We start from the raw sequence: 23018 nt of genomic DNA, 5'->3' as shown, positions 1-23018 counted from the left end.
TCTTAAAATTTAGCTCAAACCAAAATGTGGCCTAGGCAGCTACACGCTGACTGCTTGCTTTCTGACAGGTTTTTCTTCATCATTTTCTTTTCTGCAGCTGCATGAGCTACATAGCTTGGAGAAGTTAAATGTTTCCCTACGTTAATTTTATTTTTTTTATCACTGTTTTGTAGAAAAGACTAAAACAGAAAATGTCTAAATGTTCATACGTACACACCAAGGGCTGGAGTTTACGGTTGAAACGCCAGATGAAGATAGCCTCCAATTTTCAGACATCGAGTTTATGCGCAGAGCAGCTAACAGTTGGGAGCGTAAAAAGAGGAGGAAAACAAGTTTTCTCCCATGCGATTCAGTGCATTTAAAAGCATTAAAAAGAACAATTTCCGCTCAATAACAACCAAGCCCCCAGAAAGTCTAGTCGCTTTAGGATCTAATGTAGACTGTAGTGGCAAGTCACGAAGCTTAAGGGCAGTGGGAACACTGTCACTTGTAATGCTCGTGGCTGAAAAAGTTTCAAGTTTAGGTAACGTTTAAAAAAGCAGTACAGAGGATGGTGAACATAAAACGAAGGTAACTGCGATACGTTATGTGCATAAAATCTCATGACCTCAAAATGATTAATGAAAGGCGTGGAGCAAAAGTGGTTTTTTTAAGTCCTTGAGAGTTGAAAGGATTGTGCAGACAAGAACAAATATAAATAGGCAAGAAAAAGAAAAATGTGTTGTAAAGCATGCATAATGTATGGAATTGCACAGCGTGGAATACGGGACGAAACACTTGAAGAAGCACACGCGGACAGCGCTGACTCTCATCCGAGGGTTATTGCACACGACACATGCGCAAGAAAAATTGCTGATGAGCAAAAGAAAGGAAAAACAAGAAGAACCTCAATCTGTTTACCGTCTGTACGTGGCTTTCAGGAATTGAACTTCATTATCACTTAAAGGGACACTAAAGGTAAATAACAATTTATGTGAGCGTGAAAGCTCAATGTATGACAACGTCTAAAACGGCAGTATTATCAACAGCAGTGCCCTACTTACCGAGAAATTAAGCTAAATGTATCACACGATGAGTGCCACGAGCGGCACATTTTCAGAATGATCCCGATGACGTATGAGAGCCTGCCTACAATTAATCACTAGTAATAAAACTAGCAGCAATAAAAAAAGAACCTTCCGTGCATCAAGAGACATATTAAAATGCTGTGTTCCTTTCTGTTTGATCCATGGAAAAAAGAACCTCTTTGGCGTTGCCATGGGGAACGGCGCGCGTGGTTCAAAGGTTCCGTTTTCGCCGAACTGCGCTTCGCCTAGTGCCCTGCTTCGCTCACGTGGTCACGTCTCAGTGGTAGTTTCGGTATCGCATACTGCCGCGTGTGTTTTGCGCGCTCGTGAAAGTCGCTCTGACAGAAAATTCGACAAAATGCCGCATGCATGTGATGTTGCCGGATGCCCGAATGGTGCGCACCGCCAGTGCACGCCACCGCGCAGTAAAGGTGGGCAGCGTTGGCCACGGCAGCAGTGACGTGTGAAAGACTGATTTCAGGCGAGTGGTTTGAAGTGCGCTAACGCGATGCAGACCACTAAAACGTGATTTTATTTCAAAATAAGCACTTCCTTGGCATAAAAGTAGCACTGCGAGGTTTCTGGACCGCTATTTCAACAATCAACGTCGACTTAATATTTGCCTTTAGTGTCCCTTTAAGGTGATAGAAGGCTGGATGATACACTGCTCCCTATATTTGTTAATGTGGTACGTCTCTAGGATAAGTCTTTTGTTAATGTTACTGTGCCTATCTATCACTTCCGTCCGGTTGAACAGTGGCTTGCATTGATGCTGTGTGCAATGAGCTACCAAGTTTGATAATCGGTCATTCTTTTCGCATTTCCTCTGGTGCTCCCATAATCTAACATTTGTGCACCTACCAGTCTGACCGATATAACTACTGCCGCTTGACAGAGGGATCTTGTATACTGCTTCTGTAGCACACGGAATTAAGGTGCTTCTGTGTTTCACACCACATTCACCTTTCTTTTTGGTTTTGCCTTCTGCCCTGCGCTTAACACCCGTGCAAATGCTGCCCAGCTTCTTGGGAGCCGTAAAAACCACCTTCACATCATATCTGGATGCTACATTCTTAAGGTTATGCACCATCTTGTGAACGTAGGGCAGCGGGGTGATGGGGCTTTCATTATCTTTCCCTCGGTCCTCGCGTTTACTGGATTGTTTGGTCCATCTCGCCACCTTCTCACAGGATCTAGTGACCAAATAATCCAGAAACCCTACTTTTTGCAACCTCTGGATCTCTGCATGAACACTGCTCTGCACCGTGTGTACACATGACTTGGACACGGCCACTCGTACCAAAGATGCAGCCAACCCATCTTTAATCACTTTGGAATGAGCTCATCTGTAAGGCAATAGAGGTTTTTGCGACCTGGGCACGTAATGCTAGCACACATGCTCCGGGTAAAAAGTTAGCCTTAGGTCTAAAAACTGAAGGATTGATTCCTGTGGCAGTTCTCTTGTAAAGTTAAGTCCACTTTCGCTATCTTTAAATATCTTGAGAATATCTCCCATCCTTTTGTTGACATCGTTCCCTTCACAAAGGACTAGATAATCGTCAATGTACCGAAATACTTTGACCGTCAAACCATCTGATCTGTCCTGAGTCATCCTGTCAACACTGAGAGCGGAAGTGGACTTAACTTTACGACAGAACTGCCACAGGAATTAATCCTTAGGTTTTTAGACCTAAGGCTAACTTTTTACCCGGAGCATGTGTGCTGGCAGTACGTGCCCAGGTTGCAAAAACCCCTATTGACTTACACATCACCTCATTCCAAAGTGATTAAAGATGGGTTGGCTGCATCTTTGGTACAGGCAGCCGTGTCCAAGTCATGTGTACACACGGTGCAGAGCAGTGTTCATGCTGAGATCCAGAGGTTGCAAAAAGCAGGGTTTCTGGATTATTTGGTCACTAGATCCTGTGAGAAGGTGGCGAGATGGATCAAACAGCGCTTGTTTGTGTACGTGTCTCTCAGTCCTCAGTCCGGGTCGCGCTGCCCTCAGCAAACAATCCAGTAAACGCGAGGACCGAGGGAAAGATAATGAAAGCCGCATCGCCCCACTGCCCTACATTCACATGATGGTGCATAACCTTAAGAATGTAGCATCCAGATATAATGTGAAGGTTGTTTTTACGGCTCCCAAGAAGTTGGGCAGCATTTGCGCGCATATTAAGCGCAGGGCAGAAGGCAAAATCAAAAAGAAAGGTGAATGCGGTGTGAAACACAGAAGCACCTTCATTCCGTGTGCTACAGAAGTAGTATACAGGATCCCTCTGTTATGCGGCAGTAGTTATATCGGTCAGACTGGTAGCTACGCAAATGTTAGATTACGGGAGCACCAGAGGAAATGCGAAAAGAATGACCGATTATCAAACTTGGTAGCTCATTGCACACAGCATCAATGCAAGGCACTGTTCAACAAGACGGAAGTGATAGACAGGCACAGTAACATGAACAAAAGACTTATCCTAGAGGCGTACCACATTAACAAATATAGGGAGCAGTGTATCAGCCAGCCTTATATCACCTTAAGTGATAAAGAAGTTCAATTCCTGAAAGCCATGCACAGACGGTAAACAGATTGAGGTTCTTCTTGTTTTTCCTTTCTTTTGCTCATCAGTAATTTTTCATGCGCATGTGTCGTGTGCAATAAACCTTAATTGAGAGTCAGCGCTGTCCGTGTGTGCTTCTTCAAGTGTTTCGTCCCGTATTCCACGCTGTAATAATAATATCTGGGTTTTAACGTCCCAAAACCACGATATGATTATGAGAGACGCCGTAGTGGAGGGCTCCGGAAATTTCGACCACCTGGGGTTCTTTAACGTGCACCTAAATCTAAGTACACGGGCCTCAAACATTTTCGCCTCCATCGAAAATGCAGCCGCCGCGGCCGGGATTCGATCCCGCGACCTTCGGGTCAGCAGTCGAGCGCCATAACCACTAGACCACCGTGGCGGGTCCTATTCCACGCTGTGCAATTCCATACATTATGAATCAAGACCAACTAGCCCGATTCCGTTTTGTTGTCTGTAATAAAGCATGCAGATAGATATTTGAAATGTGCCTGCAACATTGTCTAGAATACCCTTTTCATGCATAGAAAGTTGCTCCTAGGGAGGCAGGCTGATCTACTTAATTGTTTGTGACCTTGTGAGGCTCGAACATTTTTCCCAAATGTGGTCATTGATGATTGACATTTTTTATTTTGTATTGCAAATATTTAGGGTGACTTAAATAAAAATTACTCAAGTTTTTCTTTAGAGTGACTATAAAGTGGCAATATTTTCCATAGGTACAGGCAGTCTTGGACAGTAAATAGTTACTAGTAATGCATTACTGCTAACTAGTTACTTTTTTCAGTAGCTTGTAACTGTAACTAGTTACTTTTAAGTTAGAGGAAGTTGTAACTGTAACGGTATTTGCCGTTACAGTTACTTCTGTCTTTATGAAAAATTATCCAACAGCAACACTTGTTAAAGGCCTTTCGCTTTTTCTAACTTTCTTCTTTACCATATCCTTTCCACCTCTCAACTTTCCTGAATAGGGCGCCCCTCGCAGTTCAGGAGAGGGGGTCACTAGGAGAATTATCTTCCCTGTAGAAGACTGAGGTCAGAGGTCAGTCATTAACGCAACATGTAAATCATGTTGCAACTGAACAGCTGCTAAGCTGACGTCCATTTTTTTTCCGCATATATATCGCCTTTGTCACTTGAGCATCTAGCTCTGTTCTTGGTGCACAGGTGAAGCATTAGGACGCCTAGTTTACAGTCTCCTTCGTCTGAGGCTCTGAGCTAATCGTGTTTGACAGGTGGCTAGAAAGCAGCCGAACGCCAAACGGCTAAGAGCCAGAAATACCATGAACTAACGAAGCGATTTTTAAAAACTTCTTTGGAACTGATTGTAGAATGTTTACTCCGACTTAACACAGCAATTATTAAAAAAATGACAGACCTTTCACCTCCTATGCAGGTGGCATCCTCAGTATACACTGGCAACAAAAAAAAAAATATTGAGCCGAGGTCAACCACTCCGCTAGTCACGCATGTCCTTGTAAATGTCCAGTGGGGGGGCCGCAGTTGTTTTTGCAAGCCGATGCGCAACGGCGAATGAACCACGATTCCAGAAGTTCTTTCCCCCCACCTTCGTTCACAAACCAGCATCGTCGCATTGTTTAGGTCAAAGCTATGCCCTGTCATCCAGCAGTGTTCAACAAGCTCCATCTTAAACGCATTGAATGGGTTGCTTTAGCAACATTCCGTTTGTGTTCTTTAGGCCTCGTTAATCCTTTCCTGCATGTTTCGCCGATGTGTCGGAATCCCCGCATCGTGCTTTTGGATGACATCCCCATGATCGTCCGCAGGTGGGTAGTGTTTGGATTTCGCGAACACGTGTCCTAAGGTATAGTAACGGGGCTTAAGAACAGTTTGTATGCCCAGTGGACGCAAAGCTCTCCGAACAGAGTGTGCCACATCTTAAACATACGGAACAGACACAATGCATGTTGTCTCCACTAGTGATGCACTCCCCGTTGCACTTCGCATGCGCTTCTTACTGCCGTCGTTCCACTTCGTTTTCCACTTCAAGATGAGGCAAATGATTGCTTGTGTGAGGCCCAATTAGGTTTCCGTTGTCTACGTTTTTACCACGTGCAATTTTGACTACGCGCATGCCTTCATACGTTATTAAATAAATTCTATCATTTGATTTGTGATCTATTATTTTATACAGTAACAGAAAAGTAACAACGTTACTTTTTTGCAGTAACTGTAACAGGTTGCCTTTCAAAACTGTAACAGAGTTACTTTTTTGGCTTAGCTAGCTGTAGCTGTAACACTTTTACTTTTTACTGCTAACGTGCCCATGACTGGGTACTGGTACATTGCTTATTCAGGAGCAATAAAATTAAGAAACCTATGCTATTAATGAAAACTTGTTTATCGGAATAAATATGTTTCATAGGCTAATAAAAATGTGCACTCCAAGACACCAAACATGCAGGCATGGTAGCATTTGTGTGCAACGGCATTGTTTTGCAGTACTATAGTTCACCTGTGAATGTCTGAAATCTCATCCCTGTAAGCACTAAACAAGCTAGGTCAGGTGATTTGTTTACAAGTCTGATTAGACATGAGCTTTTGCTAGCGCAACAAACAGAAACTGCCTGCGAGACAAAACCAAACTTGTCACTGTGCACATGCGCAAGCAATAGCCGATGTGGCGGCCTAACTAGACCTTGGAGTAGAAACGAAAGGTAAACATTGCGACAAAAAAAAAATCCTGCTTTTCCATAAGTTGACAGCACTTGCTTGGCAAAAGTAATATTGAAGTGGCATGTTTTTCAAGCACGCACAGCACCATACATGTACGGCAGTGATCATTTGGGACTTGTTGGTGCTGCTGTACATCTACGGCATTGACTCTTCAAGGGTAAACAGAGCATACATAAGTGAAAGGAATGCTCCAGTTGCCAGGATGCTTGTGATCACACTGCACACGATGCAGCTGCAAGCCTCTCAACGAAACCAAGGTCTTGGATCGATGCAGGTCTCAAAAAGCACGTAAAATTTCGGAGGTTTATTTAATGCAAAAGGAATGACTTGGGGAAACTGCGGCAGCACACCTTCCATGGCATTGGGAGATACTACATAAGATTCATAGAGGAGCCTTGCATCGAGCCACAAGTGTCAGTGCAAAAATGTAGTTTGCATTGATTCTTTCGTCTCGTGTTCTTGTATTTGCTGATCAGTCATCGTGTTGTGTATTGATGTGTGCCAGTGAATAACGCAGAGTTGAAAGTTTGTGCACTTGTGTGCATTCTGTTGTCCTTTGTGTAAATGTATAGAGCCATGAGCAATAGCTACAGGGTTGTTCATCAGGCTTGCAACACCGTAAGGCACGTTTCCAAATCATGAAGCCCTTGTGTCAACTTGTAAATTAATCACGCAAGCTTGTTTCAACGAACTTTAATTGAAACCTACTGCCAATTATTTTGTGCTGTGGCAGATTTTATTTTAACAAGGACTGTTGAAGTAGCTGTTCATTTCTTTTTAAATGGACATGTGGCATTTGTTCTTGATAGTGCAATACAACTTCTGCAGTCGTCGTTTTTCATTGTCTTATCTTGCATGTGTGTTCTACAGCAGTGCTTAATACTTATTTTATGGTCTTTATTTCTATTCTTGTATGCAGGTGTCTGTGAAAAAGGAAAAAAAATCTGCCAGAAGCACCGCACTCCATCAAAAAGTGGCTGCCAAAGTCTGTTGACCTGAATGGAGGCATGGAGAGGCACTTCACAGACGCATTCATAGTGTAGCAGCCCAATCACTGATTTCAGGACCCTGGCCAGCCCACCATCATTACCTCATCCCCTGCTGCTGCCTGTAAGGTTCCGGCCAGCCAGTAGTCATCAGCACCCTGTCCCTGCAGCCCTGGCCAGCCCTATGCCCATGGAGCCTTGCTGGGCTCCCCTACTTTTGGCTGTGTTGCTTAATTAACTACAGTAACTTGAAAAACTGCACTGGAAAATAAATGGTCTGGCTTGTACTTTTATAAATAAAGTTTTCTAAAATGTCTTCTAGCATTCTCATTTATAAATTGCTTGTGTGCAGGATATCTGCATCCAGCAGTTATTTTAGTCAATGCTTTTTTAGCTATTTGATGGAACAACATAGGGGGCACTTGCCAGCAAGACAGAGAAGGAATACGTGGAGGAAAGCTGGCAGGTGAACTGGACTTCGTGCAGTTTGATGCCCTACGTGTGGGGAGGGGAAGGGTAATGCAAGCAAAAAAGGCATGAGTAGACGATTTAGAAGCATGGTGCAGTGCGTTTAGACACTGGGGCATGCAATAGTCTGTCGCCTTCAAGTAAATTGCACCGCAGAGCTTGTACGGGGCTGCTGAGCTACCAGGCCAAGTTCTCGATGCGTATTGTAGCCTACTAGCAAAAGAATGCCAGTAGCAAAAGGTCCATATTAATAATGGTTTCATATCGGCAAGCCACTGGTAGCCAATATTCGTCGTGCTGCGAACATCGGCTTAATGCTGGCATTTTATTGGCTGTAACATGGCCCTTGAACGGCCTGATGCTGGACACACATCGGCAACTACGTTGGCGATACGACGGCCCATTGCCGGCATATCGGCAGCGGCCCGGTGTTGGCTGCATATCGGCAAAAGCAACGGCAGGACGTCGGCCCAACGCCGGCATGAACACCGGCCCGACGTCGGAAGAAGTTGCACTTGACCGAAATGCCGACGTCAGCCCAATGTCGGTGCCGATGTTTGACAACGTTGGACCGAGATTGGACCAACGCCGGCGTGCTGCCTGGGTGGTTCCCACATGAAGATGAAAGATGTGGCAGAGGTGGGGGCTCGTTTAATGCTGTTTTGGACCTGAAATTTCGGCAGGAAGTTCGAAAAGTTGGACGCCGAAGCTTTTTAGCATCTAAACTTTCAGAGTTACTTATATGTCCACGACCAGGCAGATTTAGAACTCCGGACTTGAAAGAAGCACACCCTCGTCCTCAACATCAGTTGGGCTTCCACAGAAGTTGAAAAAGGTGGAGAGGCTGAGAATGTGGCATCTTTACCTATCACGAGTAAAGTGTTGTCGGCAACAATTTGGTTGCACCAAATCATGTACGTAAACGCAATACGGCCTCTACATTGCCTCATTCTTGATGAGACAGCTACGAAACACCACCCCGCAAGCACTTCATCAACCCAGCGAAAAGAAACACTTTCATGTTGCTATCTCATAAGAATACGCTTAGGAACCCTCTCCAACTTTTTTTCTTCAATTTCACTTCGAAGCATTACAAAAAATATTCTATACATATTCGAGAAATATTCGAAAAATATTTGAATCGATTCGCACTAGCACTTCAATATTCGAATTCGCTTTGCACCATAAATTTTGCTATTCGCACAGCTCTACATCTTCAGCTACCCTTTACCGAGGTCATCACGAGAGCACCCGGACGTAGATGGCTAGGTAGATAGATAGATAGATAGATAGATAGATAGATAGATAGATAGATAGATAGATAGATAGATAGATATGGCCAAAGTGCCTGTCGTTCGCGAAGAACTGCTTCGCAAATAAAACCCGTCGAGAGCATACACACATTTTTTATCGCAATGAAAAAAAAATATTCAAGAACCGTGGAGCCGGGCTCGCCTTTTTTCCGGAGAGCTGCATCGTCTCCGCTGCGAAGAACTCATCTGTTAGAGGGACCGACAATCGTCAGAACGCGTCATAAGATCCTGGTAGAAATGAATAGACCGTGAAATATAGCGACAGATCCCAGCATCCGTTTCGCGTTGTCAGTAGGATTTATATTCTTAAATCGTTATAAGTAGTCACGTAGTCTGATGCTGTAATGCGCGCCATATTAAATGCGAAGCATTTCTCAGCGAACCTGTGGCGGTTTCAGCGTTTCTATCTATCTATCTATCTATCTATCTATCTATCTATCTATCTATCTATCTATCTATCTATCTATCTATCTATCTATCTATCTATCTATCTATCTATCTATCTATCTATCTATCTATCTAGCCGCCTACGTCTGAGTGCTCTCATGATCGCCTCCTTAACTTCGTGTAGAGCAAAAATGGCATGGGAGGGAAAGAGGATTTGGCGAACATGATTGTGTGGTCATGACATGAATAAACTGAATATCCTGTCGCGTACGTCGTGAAACCCTTTCCTCCAGCCAGCGCCAGCTGGTAGCGAGGGCTGTCGACGCGGCGAAAGCCTATGGTGTCCTGGAATGGGGAAACCACTGCAAAGACGATGCGTAAATGAAAGCAAAATGAAGATGTTTATTCTATCTCTCTCCAGACACGTGTGGCACATACCCGTTTACCACGGGCCGCGGTGTACGGTTATGCGCTACAGGTGATTGACCGTTTATATCTACCCACGAACGGTGAGAACACATACTGGCAATTTAAATGTGAGAGCGTTAATAAAAATCGACATCGGCAGCGTTGACCCAACGAATTGAAAGAATAAAGATTAGAATCCCAGCAGGAATCGAACCCATGCATTCTGCGTTAGCAAACAAGTATTCTACCAGAGAGCCATGCCAGGTCTGTCAACTGGTTGGGAAAAACAGGCTATGCAGGCGTAATAACGGTGCAACATCACTTGTGGTTGTGGTGCTGGCTATCTAATTTAACAAGAAAGCAATAAACAGTACATATGTACTGCTACGATACAGGCGTCATAACAGATTAACGCCTGTGGTTCCAGTGTTGGCTCCACTTTTATAGCAGTCTAATAAACATTACTTTTGTATTCCTGTGATTCAGCAAGTCATATGAAAGCATTGCTCCACCCCGGAGGAATACAATAACGAAAGGTACGTATGATATTCACATTACTGCACCATAAAGTGCACTTAGTTTCGATCATACCGACGAATGTACTTTAACGTGAGGGCTGACGTTACGTCGCACCATTAGTTACCCTTTAAACGCTAGTGTTGTCGACGTGCCTGGTAAGCCTACGATGTGCACGCAGATACTACGCTTACAAAAACATATCGATCCACCTCGTGACACTTGACTCAAAGCTATAAAATACAGCATAGAAATGCTTCTTCGCATGAAACCGATTCGCACAACACGTGGGATCTGGCGAATTTTTCAGTCCTCAAAATAAGAGTTTGATTATTATTATCCATCCCCACTCCAGTCTGTGCTGCTTAGGAGGGAAATGTGTTGCAGGGTGAGAAGCGCCACTGTCTTGGTAGCCTGTTTAAAGAACTGCGTGTTCAACTTGGAGAGAACAGTAAGCTGTCCCAGTTGCTGCTGGAACTGATTGCACACGGGAGCGCAGACTGTCAATAGAGCCGAATTAATAGGAGTGGCAGAAGTCTGGTCTTCCATTTCAGCCGTAGTAGTGGTGCACGCTTGTTGCATAACTATTTGCTCAGGACATGAGTTTAATTTGAAAGTTCGCTCGTGTATGACCAACCACGAAGTTATTTTCTTTAAGAAAGGCAAAGCCTTATTTAAAACGCTCAACTGTTGCGAACAGTAGCTGCGGCAAGGCTGGCACTACCACTACAAACGCTGCCCGCTTGCACATGGGGCTTTTACTGAATTGGGGCACTTGGGCTGCAGAAACGGCATGTGCGGCTTAGCTGAAGAATAGCAAAAGTTGAGCTGCAGATGCGCTCGCCTTGTGTTATTTCTGAGAGCCTCAAGTTGCCAACGGCCCTGATGCCTTAGAAGAGAAAACCTGGGCCAGGCGTGCTCCTGCGCCTCTTTAAAAAGCGCCCCTTTTTTTCGGAAATCTTGTTACGCGGTCGCGCACGGTGCTCTGTCGGTGGTTTTCTTACATAGCGGCTGCGTGCATTCTGTCTCGCTCAGTGATGCCAACCCTAGGAATTTATCCCTTAATCTAGGGACTTTCTTTCTTTCAGGGATTTGGCGTCTTTTTGTTTAATGTAGGTATTTTTGGAAGGCTCTCGAAATGTTGCCTTACACGACCTAATAACAAGCTTTTCTGAGAAATTAGGCTTGTTCCAGCTAGAAAGGATATGAAAACAGTAGCTTCAGCTATTTGCTGTTTTGCATTTAGGAGAGCTATGGCATTCTTCTGGGCCGAGTGAAGGCGGTAGCAGTTCTATGAAGCGAGATTATTATATGCTGAATAATGGGGGGAAATGACACTTTGTTGCAGTAAAGTGCTTAGAATGCACGCGCGTGTCGTCGTTAGCGCCCTGAATGATCGCTGCTCTTTGAAGTGATGAGAAATTTTGTGTTGTAGTGCACATTAAAGCCTGCCAAGTTCACACTCGCCGCGTGCCTTCACCGTGCAATGCCTTCATGTCTAATATTTCCTCGACCAGGAGACTCCGATAGAAAGAGATCGAAAGTAGGGCTGACAATCGGGCTAGTTGGTAAGAATTCATTATTATGAAAACGGCGTGACGGAAAGAGACGAAAAGACAATTCGTGTGTTTTCAGTCTTTCCGTCGCGCCGTTTTCATAAGAACGAAAATAGTGGCGAAAAGTATTGGCCATTTGCAAAGCTGATCAATAGTACACAGGATAGCTATCAGCCAGCAAAAATAAAGGGCCCTGTATAAATATTGCTAATCATGCTATAGTTATAGCAAATTGGAAAAATTGGAAATTGACCGCCGCCTCGCAAGTTGAAAGTTCAAGAAAGGGACTATAGACTTGCAATTGATCCGAACGATCATATCTATGCCTTCAATGAGTGGCCAAAGTGTACTTGACAAGTTTGTTGGTCTTTGTAGCAACTGGCGTCATCTGCAAGCCCTTTGTGGGCAATTACTCCACAGAAATGTACACGATGCATTTTACTTCAAATACAATTCCGAATAATTGAGCCACAAAACGAATTTCCTTATACCTTGTTAAAGGTGAATTAACCTGAATGAAGACACTAAAAAATCAATCTAGGAATTTTTCTTGAATCTAGGCTATTTTCAGTGGTCCATCTAGGGTAAAATGTTGAGTTAGGTGGCATCACTAGTCTCGCTGCACGCACGCGCGTGCTTTCTCTCTCTCCCCCTGTCGTTTTCGGCTCACGCTACGCATGCGCTCTTCGAGGCGCTCGTGCACGGGATCTCCTCTCGTACTGTGCTGAGCAACGGTGCGCGTGCTCTTGCTCGCGATGCTCATGAGAGCGTGCTCGCGCGCTTGGTTAAAAATAAATTAGTGTGCCATGCTTTTCGAATGGTCAAAAGATATGGCACTATGATCGCGCTGAACATATATGACGAGAACCGCTCCAACTTCGATATGAAAATAAACGCAAACAAAAAGTCATATTATTTTCTCCACATAAGGAACCACATAAGACGTCTTATGTGGTTCCTCGCTTCGTCCTTTGTGTTTTTTTCTGCGCTCCCAGTTCGCTGAACGAAGAAAAGGAATTACCAACTGGCCCACCTTTCGATCCTCCTGCAAATTCATATTACTCACCCTGCTCAAATACGTGTGCGCATGTGAGAGAAGCCTTTATAAATGACACAACCAGCATGAACTAATTCATGCCAGCCCGAGTTTAGCATGAAAACCACGCGAAAACGGGCGTGTCGCCCCACAAACGGATTTGAAGCTGGGCTTCTTCGTAAATTATTTTTGGGGCGCACTGCTTAAGGGCAGAGGATGAAACACCACAAGGAACAAAAGGACAGCAAAGGAACGAAGACAATAGGACAAGCGCTTCCTCCCTTTGTTGCCCTTCTTCTCGTCGCGCTGTTTTATTCTCTGCTATGATTATGAACCGGCTGGCCCTCATCATGTTGTTACCAATCCGCAAGGGCGAAACAAGGAAGGTGCGTTCGCCTTTGCTAGCTTTACTATTCTGTTTTTGAACATAAGTTCTCCCCAAGTCTCAGGTGGGCTTTTTCCTGTTCCTGCGTTTTCTCAAAATAGAACAGTGCGAAGAAACAAACAAGAATGCTGTTTATTTCGTCTAAATGTTTTTCAAAGCAAAATAAAAGCCGCATAAAAGCCCGGAAGCGGAAGGAGGAGCGCAAAAACCTAGCGCCACCTGCCCCCCCCTCCTCCCCGGTAGGTACGCATGTGCTGTTGTGGGTGTGTATGCCAAGATTTATTTCGGGAATTATTTCTAAGATGAAAGTCTTAGGCCGGTGTTATGCCAGGGTCCATGACGCAACCGAAGGAAATCTCTCCCGGAACGTGCGGCAAGCCCTTTCCCCCCGCGGATCCGGTTCGAGCCAGCGACCAACGGCGGTTCCTGATCGGGGGCTTCGCACTACTGGCTGATGCAAGGGGTCGGCCAGGGCTATAAAAGAACCAAGCTGCGCGGAGAGAGACAGCGAACGAAGAAATCCCGGGTCGTCGTCGCATTGCTCTGCGAGTCCAATAAGCTGTCGGCCCCAGCGCCGAATATGTAACGCCTCTGTTTATATGTATACAAATTTGCCTTAACTCACCGTCGCCTTGCTCGCTCCGTCTATCAGCTCTGCGCAGAAGCAGTCGCGAGCTGAGACACCCGTTTCCCAACAGTGGATGGCAGCTGCGGGATCGGCCGGCGTCAGCTACCTCGATGCGGTGAGTGCCTGATGTTTTCCCTTCAGTTCACCAGACTTCTCTAGCACAGGTTATCGTAGTTTAGAGAAGGTTGTGTGAAGCATTGGAGTGAGCTTTGATTGTTTCGAGCCAAGTCGGAGCGCTTTGAAACCAAAGTTAACTCGGAGGGTGTAAACACGGCAGGTTGAGAATTGCTTGCGTGTCTTTCTAGTAGACTTATAGGGTTTACGGCAAGTAGATTCTAACGAGGGCAAATAGCAAGAGGCTAGTGTGAACGATGGAGAACCTTAAAGTGAAGGAACTCATCGAAATTTGTGAAGAACTCGGCCTTACTCTGGGCCGTGCGAAACGAAAGCAAGCGATCCTTGAGATCATGCAGAAGGAGGGAGTAACGGCTGAGGAAGTCGATGAGGCCTGGGCGGATATCAAAGAACGCCGCGAGGAGGCTGAAAGAAGAGAACTTCGCGAGCGTGAAGAGGCCGAAAGACGAGAACTTCGTGAGCGTGAAGAGGCGGAAATGCGAGAACGCCGCGAGCGCGAGGAAGCCGAAATACAAGAACGCCGCGAGCGTGAGGAACGCGAAGAGCGCCTCGAGATGAAAAGAATGGAATTGGCACTCCGTCAGTGTTCGCAAGCGCCTAGCGTAGCTTCTGCGACGGTTCAGGATAGTGGACATAGAATTCGGGACCAACTGCCACCGTTCGTAGTGGGCGAGGACATGGCGAAGTATCTCGTAAAGTTCGAACACGTCTGCGATAGAAATGGCATCGAGCGGTCGCTTTGGGCACAGAACCTGTTAGCCCTGCTTCCCGGGGAAGTATCCGGCGTGATAACGTGCTTGTCGAGGGAGGCGTTTGAGAGCTATGACGTGGTTAAGGAGGCTCTGTTGAGAAGATATAAATTGTCACCCGAGGCTTTTCGGCAAAGGTTCCGGTATGCAAAAAGGGGCAATGAGTCACACGTTGACTTCACGTTTCGTCTTAAAGCCAATTTAATTGAATGGCTCAAGGGCGAAGATGACTATGACGATCGCGATAAAGTGGTAGAGTGCATAGCATTGGAGCAATTCTACCGCTGTATCGAGGGTGATGTCAAGCTTTGGCTGCAGGATAAGCTTGGAGAAGTACAGCTAAACAAGGCAGCAGGGTTAGCTGAAGACTACTACACTCGTAGAAACTTGCACAGTAGGGCCGTGCGTTTTGAAAAAGCTGAGAGAAAAGAGGGCTTTTCAAAAAAACCTGATGACCAGAAACCTGCTCCGCACCGTAATTTCAGAAAAGACCCGTCTTTTACGAAGGAGACTGTGAGGGAAGGGCAAACGGAAGCGCAGAAGTCGAGTGAGCTTCCCAAAGAGCGCACTGATACTACACGGGCGTTTGAGTCACGGAAGCCGCTAATCTGTTACAATTGCAAAAAAGAAGGGCACATCGCGGTAAATTGTAAACAAAAGGTTGCTTTCACAACGATCCGTGAATCAGAAAGGAACATGCGGTTGTTACAAGCGTATATTCAGGAGATTAGTGTCAATAGGAAAACGTGTCGAGCACTTCGAGACTCAGCGGCAACTATGGACGTTGTCCATCCTTCATTAGTGTCTCCGAACGACTTGACAGGAGAATGCGCCTGGATCAGTCAGGTCGCCGAGGAGCAGAGCACTTGCTTACCGATCGCTACGGTGATCATTGAAGGCTCTTTTGGTAAGATTCACACCGAAGCGACTGTGTCTGCTGCTCTCCCAGATTGTTTTCCTTATATGTTTTCGAACAACTTGGAGCAGCTTCTCAAAGAGCAGGGTCAATCGTTCTTTCCCAGCGTTGCGTACATGGCCTTCACGCGATCGCAAGCGCGGAAGCTCTCCCAGGAACTTGATCTCGTTCCATGTAGTACAACACCACCTGAAAAAGCGGCCGAGCTGCGTGACCTTGGCAGCGAGTCGAGCGAGCCTCGGACAGAAAACTCTCTGGGTGGGTTACTCGAGCCGCCTGCAGCTGAAGCGGGTAGCTTCGCCTGCGTCGGCGGAGAAACCGAAGTGGCGCCGTTGGGCGAGGCGGGCAATACGCTCAAGCCTGTAGCTGAAAGTTGGTGTGAGCTGTCGAGGGTTGATCGAGCGACGCTCATTCGAGAGCAGCTGGAAGACATCTCGATAAAAGCGCTAATGGAAAGCGTAAAATTGGGAGTAAAGAAAAAGAATGTTTCTTTTTATGAGAAATATGAGGTATTGTATCGTAGCTACACAGATGTACAAGGTCGCAGGTATGAGCAACTCTTGATACCGCAAAAGTATCGTCGCCAGCTATTGGAACTCGCGCACGAAAACGCGTGGGCAGGGCATCTCGGTTTGAAGAAGACCAAGGCTAGGTTTTCCCTTGAGTTTTACTGGCCGAAATGCTGGAAAGATACCGAAGACTTTCTGCGCTCTTGCGACACTTGTCAAAGCGTGGGGAAACCACGGGCAAGTGGAAGGCGCCCATGAAGCTTGTGCCAGTTATAACAGAACCTTTTCGGCGACTAGTTTTCGACATTGTTGGGCCATTGCCAGAGTCAAGGCAAGGTTGTCGATAGATCCTGACTGCCCTCTGTGTGGCAACGAAATTTCCAGAAGCGGTACCTCTTAGGGAGCTCAATTCTCCTCACGTTGTGGATTCTCCACTCTCGATATTCGCGCGTGTCGTATTTCCTTCTGAAATTCAATGCGACAATGGCAGCGTCTTCACCAGTGGCCTTACCTCTATCTTTTTGGATAAATGTGGAGTCAAGGTGGTGCACAGTTCGATCCATCGCGCACAATCTAATCCGGTAGAGCGTATACATTCAGTTCTAAAACGTATACTGAGAGCTCTTTGTTATGAGAACAAATGCCACTGGGAAACATGTATTCCTCCCGCTATGTTTGCTTTGAGGTCTGCTCCTCATGAGAGCACTGGCTTTAGCCCCGCAGAGCTTGTATATGGCCGGAGCCTAAGAAAACTTTTGCGAATGCTACGCGAATCCTGGGAGGGATATGATGAGGACCCGAATGCAGTTGCTTATGTTCTCGACCTCCTTCAGAGGCTCGGAAAAACAAAAGATCTTGTGGAGAGCCACATGAAGCCAGCGCAAGTATTGCCGAAAGAATATTACGACAAATCAGCAAAAAAACGTACCTTCGAAGTGGGAAGTCAGGTAATGTTGCTGCGACCTTCCCAGAAGAACAAGCTGGAGGTTCATTGGGAGGGGCCCGCTAAAGTAATATCGAAGCTTTCCGATACCAACTACGAAGTGAAATTAGGAAAGCGGTCTAACAAAATTTATCACAGCAACTTGATGAAACCGTACGTTCAACGTCAGGCGGTCGTAAATCTGCTTTTGAATGCTTCAGAGGAGGAAGGAGCAGAAATTCTGACTTCTAGCGATGTAAGCGAAAGGGGTTCAGAGCTGAAGTTGGAACAGTTGAACCTGGAGCCAAGGTTAAGTAAAGCCCAGAAAGAGGACTTGAGAAGGATTGTTTCTGAGTTTAAAGACGTGTTTTCCATTCGTCCCGAAAAACGACGGTTATTATGCACGACATCGAGCTAACATGTGAGGAACCAATCCGTAGTAAGCCATATCGATACTCGCCTGTGCAGAAGCAGATCATGAAAGACGAAATCGATAGAATGCTTGAGTTAGGAGTCATAGTACCGGATGAGAGTGACTATACATGTCCACTAATATTGGTTCAAGTGCCGGGAAAGGATCCTAGGCCATGCATCGATTATCGGCGCCTTAACGCCATAACTCGAGACCAGACCTATCCGATACCAAATCTAGAGGAAAGGGTGGAAACAGTGTCAAACTACATTTCCACGCTAGACCTCGTGCGAGGTTATTGGCAGGTTCCCCTTACCGAGCGTGCTAGCCGATACGCCGCGTTCGTTTCTCCATTCGGAACGTATCGTCCCCTTATGCTGAGTTTTGGACTGAAAAATGCGCCTTTTGCTTTTTGGGTCTAATGGACCGCGTTCTTAACGGCCTGTCCGAATTCGCACTGCCCTATCTCGACGATGTCGCCATCTTCTCGAACAGCTGGGAAGAACATGTCGAACATTCACGAGTCGTGCTGAACAGGTTGAAAGAAGCGGGTCTTATAGTGAAACCTGCTAAATGTCACCTAGGATGCGGCGAGGTGTCTTACCTGGGACACGTTGTGGGGCGTGGCCGGCGTCGACCTTCAGAGATCAAGGTAGCCGCCATCGTAAACTATCCACGACCAACCACCAAGTCTGAGATAAGTGCTTTCTTAGGGCTAGCGGGATACTATCAGCATTATGTGCAAAACTACTCTACCATTGCCAGCCCTCTAACTGACGCACTTCGAAAGTCGGAGCCAGTTAAAGTGACATCGGACTCAGAGAAAGAGAATGCGTTTTGCAAGCTTAAACAAGCCTTAAGCGAAAAGCCTGTTCTCATGACACCCGACTTTTCCAAGGGCTTTATCATTCAGTGCGACGCGAGTGATCGCAGAATGGGAGCTATATTGTGCCAGGAAGATGACACTGGTCACGAAAGACCAGTTTTGTATTTAAGCGGAAAACTGAGCTGCAGGGAAGAGGCATATAGTACCTCTGAAAAGGAATGTGCCTGCCTCGTGTGGGCCGTTCAAAAGCTGGCCTGTTATGTCTCCGGTTCCAAGTTTGTGGTCGAAACGGACCACTGTCCTCTAACCTGGTTGAATAACATGTCGTCCAAAAGCGGCTGGTTACTGAGGTGGAGCATGATACTCCAACAGCACAACTTGAACGTTCGTTACAAGAAAGGAAAGCTAAACGCGAACGCAGACGCACTGACTCGCGCGTTCTACGCCGTGTCGTCTTCGGCTATCCTTTCAGTTTTTCGTTGGCAAATTGGGGCAAAATTTTGTCTTCATTGCGGCCTCAGCTGAGCGCTTCCGTCCTGATTGATCTCAAGGGGTCAACATTATTTTGAATTCTGTTTCATTGCGTTTGTTACACGTGTAATATCTTGAGTACTGCTTTTAAGAGTTTTGTGTCCCACATGTGCCTCTTGTTATAGAGTGATAAAAATTTCGACAGAAGCATAGTTAGGAATATATTAGTCTATTTATGTCTGGTGTTCTGTCGGGTGACCGAGGGCACTTGCTTGTGTCTTGTGTTGTCTGTTGTTGGACCGTTATTGACAAGTTGCAGAACGATCAACAAGTGCTGATACGAAAGATCGTCAGAAGAGACGAGCAAAGGAAGTCGACACATCTTGGCGACAAGCCACTGGAGGCGGGATCCGGCCTGGCGACTGGGATCTGTTCACGGAAGGAAGCGTGGAGCCAAATGTCCCCATGGCCCTGGAGGTGAACCTGGATGGACCTGGCGAACAAGCGCGCCCGGCATCCGAGCCACGTGGAAGCAGCTCGTCTTTTCGGCGCATTGAGTGGCGGCGGGGGTGCTGTTATGCGAGGGCTCCGAACCCAAACTTCCTTGCTTCGACAAGGCGTTCAAGCTGGTATAACGTCTGACGCAACCAGCGTCAACACCAGCTGATGCAACGAGGCGGGAGCCTTACGCAATCCCCGGCAACTCCGGCGCTGCGTCCGACGCGACCGAAGGAAATCTCTCCCGCAACGTGCGGCAAGCCCTTTCCCCACGCGGATCCGGTTCGAGCCAGCGACCAACGGCGGTTCCTGATTGGAGGCTTCGCACTACTGGCTGATGCAAGGGGTCGGCCAGGGCTTTAAAAGAACCAAGCTGCGCGGAGAGAGACAGCGAACGAAGAAATCCCGGGTCGTCGTCGCATCGCTGTGCGAGCCCAATAAGCTGTCGGCCCCAGCGCCGAATATGTAACGCCTCTGTTTATATGTATACAAATTTGCCTTAACTCACCGTCGCATTGATCGCTCCGTCTATCAGCTCTGCGCAGAAGCAGTCGCAAGCTGAGACACCTGTTACCCAACACCGGTCAGCAACCGTGAAAAATGACCGTCGGTGTCTTCGTCGTCGGCGTGAACATGAGTGATGTTTAAAGATGATGTTCACGTGATGGCATCACCGTATGACGTCCCTATGACGTCACATAACCTGAAGTCACGCGAAGACGACATCACACGACTTCGTCCCGTGGGCAAAGGTGCCGATCACTGAGGGAGCGAAAAATGAGATGAGGTGAAGAAAGCTTGCAATTCGTCCGATCCTAAAGGCAGTGTTAAACCACGTTACGCACACATAGACCTTCATACCCTGGCATTGAACCAAACAGGTCTGGATTGCTTTCACACTTTCGGTGCTGGCATAATTCACTTCTACACGAATAGCTCTGCCTCTCTGTCCAGCTCCATCGAAGCTATCCCATCTGAACACATCAACCTCACTTAGAAGATTCGTAACTTGAGTACAGTGACTTCTTTGGAACTTACTGTCCTGCAAGGTACGTCGACTGTTAAGGCGTTCATGTGACGGCACTCAGCGAAAATACGCAATGACGATAGTCAAGGTAAAGCACGGACTATCCGCACGAGCGGCGTTCTTTCAAGAAGAAGCCGGAGAGGACGAACCACTAGAGGGATCTGGATAGCGCAACTAATTACTCAGTTCCAAGACTTCGCTGTAGTTACCCCGGGTACGCAAAGGGAGTCGCCCGGTGACCTAGCAGCTTGTCACTATGATCATAATAGGCCTTGGGGCGCTCCACGATGAAAATATCGCGATCTTGACAGCGCATGTCCGAAAATGGTTCAATCGGTTCGATCAGGCAGTTGACCGGGAATGTGAGCTCGACGACACGGTAGCGGCCTTCGTATTTCGGCAGTAGTTTGGAAGAGAGGCCAGTTGCAGCCGCAGGGACCGAGCGGTCCCGAGAGCAACGTGGGCTCATAAGTGGGGGTGCCACCGCGAATGCTGTTCTGTCGCTCTTGTTCATGCGTTGTAATGTTTTTGGCAAGGTCGCGACACTTTTCAGCAAGCCTGGCTGTGGGAGAAATAGGCGCACACTCAGATGGATCTGCAATGTATCGAAGTATCGTGTCCATGGTGTGCGACGGGTGCATTCCGTACAATAAGAAGGGTGAAAAACCAGTAGTGCTCTGAGGGGCGGTATTTTAGGAGCAGGTGTCGAAGGGGAAAATGGCATCTCAATTAGTCCGATCGGCGGCGACGAATTGAGAGCATGTCGCCGAGCGTACAGTTACAGCGTTCGGTTAGGCCATTTGTCGGCGGGTGTTGAACAGTAGTTTTGCGGTGAACAGCATGACACACTTTGAGAATGGCTTCGACGACTTCCGACAAGAAAAAACCGCTTCGAGTCTTGGACCGTTGGGAAGCTCCTGGGTTGGACCGTGGCACAGTATGAAGTGGCGTAGCACGAAGGGGGTAACATAGCACGCTATTCGCCTCGAGATCCTTGAGTGGCGCCCTCTCGCTTGAGACGTCAGATAGGGGACTCGGGTGCCGCTTTTCGCGCGCGCGTTCGCTACGTGAAGTCTGCACATTGAAACACTGGTGGGCTAGTTCATAAAGTATTTTGCACTGAATTTTCAAGCAAAATTCTCAGCGAAATCGAGCGTAGTTGCCGTCAAGAGCACGTTCAGTGTCGATTGCTCCTGGTGTCGTCTGCTAGCCATCAATGTGTACATCTGCATGTATGGCGACGATTTCTTTTCGCGACTGTCCTGTGGCTATGGCCAACTCTAAATTACTTTCTGGCCCATCTTCGTTCACTTATTTCAGCGCTCGGGCTTCGGCTACCGTGTCTGCGTTATACCGAGTGCTGCGCGTGTTCGATTGCCAAGCCTGTTCCTTCAATTCATTTCCTTTGTTCGGAGTCTTAAGCGCATGACATGCAACGTGGGACGTCATTTAAATAAATTTGAAGGTCGTTACAGGCAACAACATTTGATTAAATCCATGTTTTCAGCAGCTGCCGTGTATGCGCGTCGTTTAAACAAGAAATGAAAAAGAAAGTGTCAAAGGGGGATGCACGGCGGTGATATGAAATATTTCGTACGTTGGGCGGAGTTGTTGTTTTCTTGCAGCATATTTAACCCATACGTTAATAAATCAACGTTTGCTGACTTGTCCCCCGTCGTTTCAAAGTATGCTGATCAGAATCAGTGTAATCATACTAACGTAGACAAATACAAAGCTTTCGCATCAGAAGTCTTAGTAAGATGTAATTGCAATAAAATAGTGTCAATCACTCTCAACGGTCGAATCCTGATAGCGCGTAACGCGGTCACTGTACTGAAAGACTCGTATGGTCCCTTATGCATCTCGGGGGTGGATATGGTGATTCGAAGGCGAAATCCATCTTCTTTCATTCATCGACGTTCAGTCGATGTTCCCCGCCTCCTTCCGAACGCTTTTTGGACGTAATATGGTTTTGCACTGCCTCCAGGATTGGATCCATTGCAAGCTTTTTACACACCTCCTGGTTTTGCATTGCCTCCGTGATCGACTCACCCATCACGGAGGCAATGCAAACTTACGATGACATGTGAGGACGTCATCATGTGATGTGTCATTATGACGTCACAAATATTGGCGGTCTGTGATGTCATGCGGACGTCATAAGGTGACGTCATCATATGATGATTTTTCACATCACTCGTGTTGGCGCTGCCGACTAGGGACGCCGAAGGTGAATTTTCGCGTTTGATCAGGAATCAAAGCTTTCACCGTAAAATGTTGAATCTTGTTAAAGCGCGGTAAAGAATAGCAATGTGTGATCGCCCCACGACCTTTCCGGATGCTGTTCTGTAGTTACCGATGTTATCATTGCCTCGTTCTCTGGGGGTGAGATGGTGACCGAATCAACAAAACTTTTATAAATAGATCTTATTCACGCGTATTATGTTCCAGAATAAAGGTCCACCCACCCGTATGGCATAACTAAGCAACGAACGAAAGAAACAGACGACAAGCAGTCGCAGAGCGA

The sequence above is a fragment of the Rhipicephalus sanguineus genome, chromosome 9 (assembly GCF_013339695.2).
Source record: "Rhipicephalus sanguineus isolate Rsan-2018 chromosome 9, BIME_Rsan_1.4, whole genome shotgun sequence".
In the NCBI taxonomy this organism is placed as follows: Eukaryota; Metazoa; Arthropoda; class Arachnida; order Ixodida; family Ixodidae; genus Rhipicephalus; species Rhipicephalus sanguineus.
Note: the sequence above shows the minus strand (reverse complement) of the source record.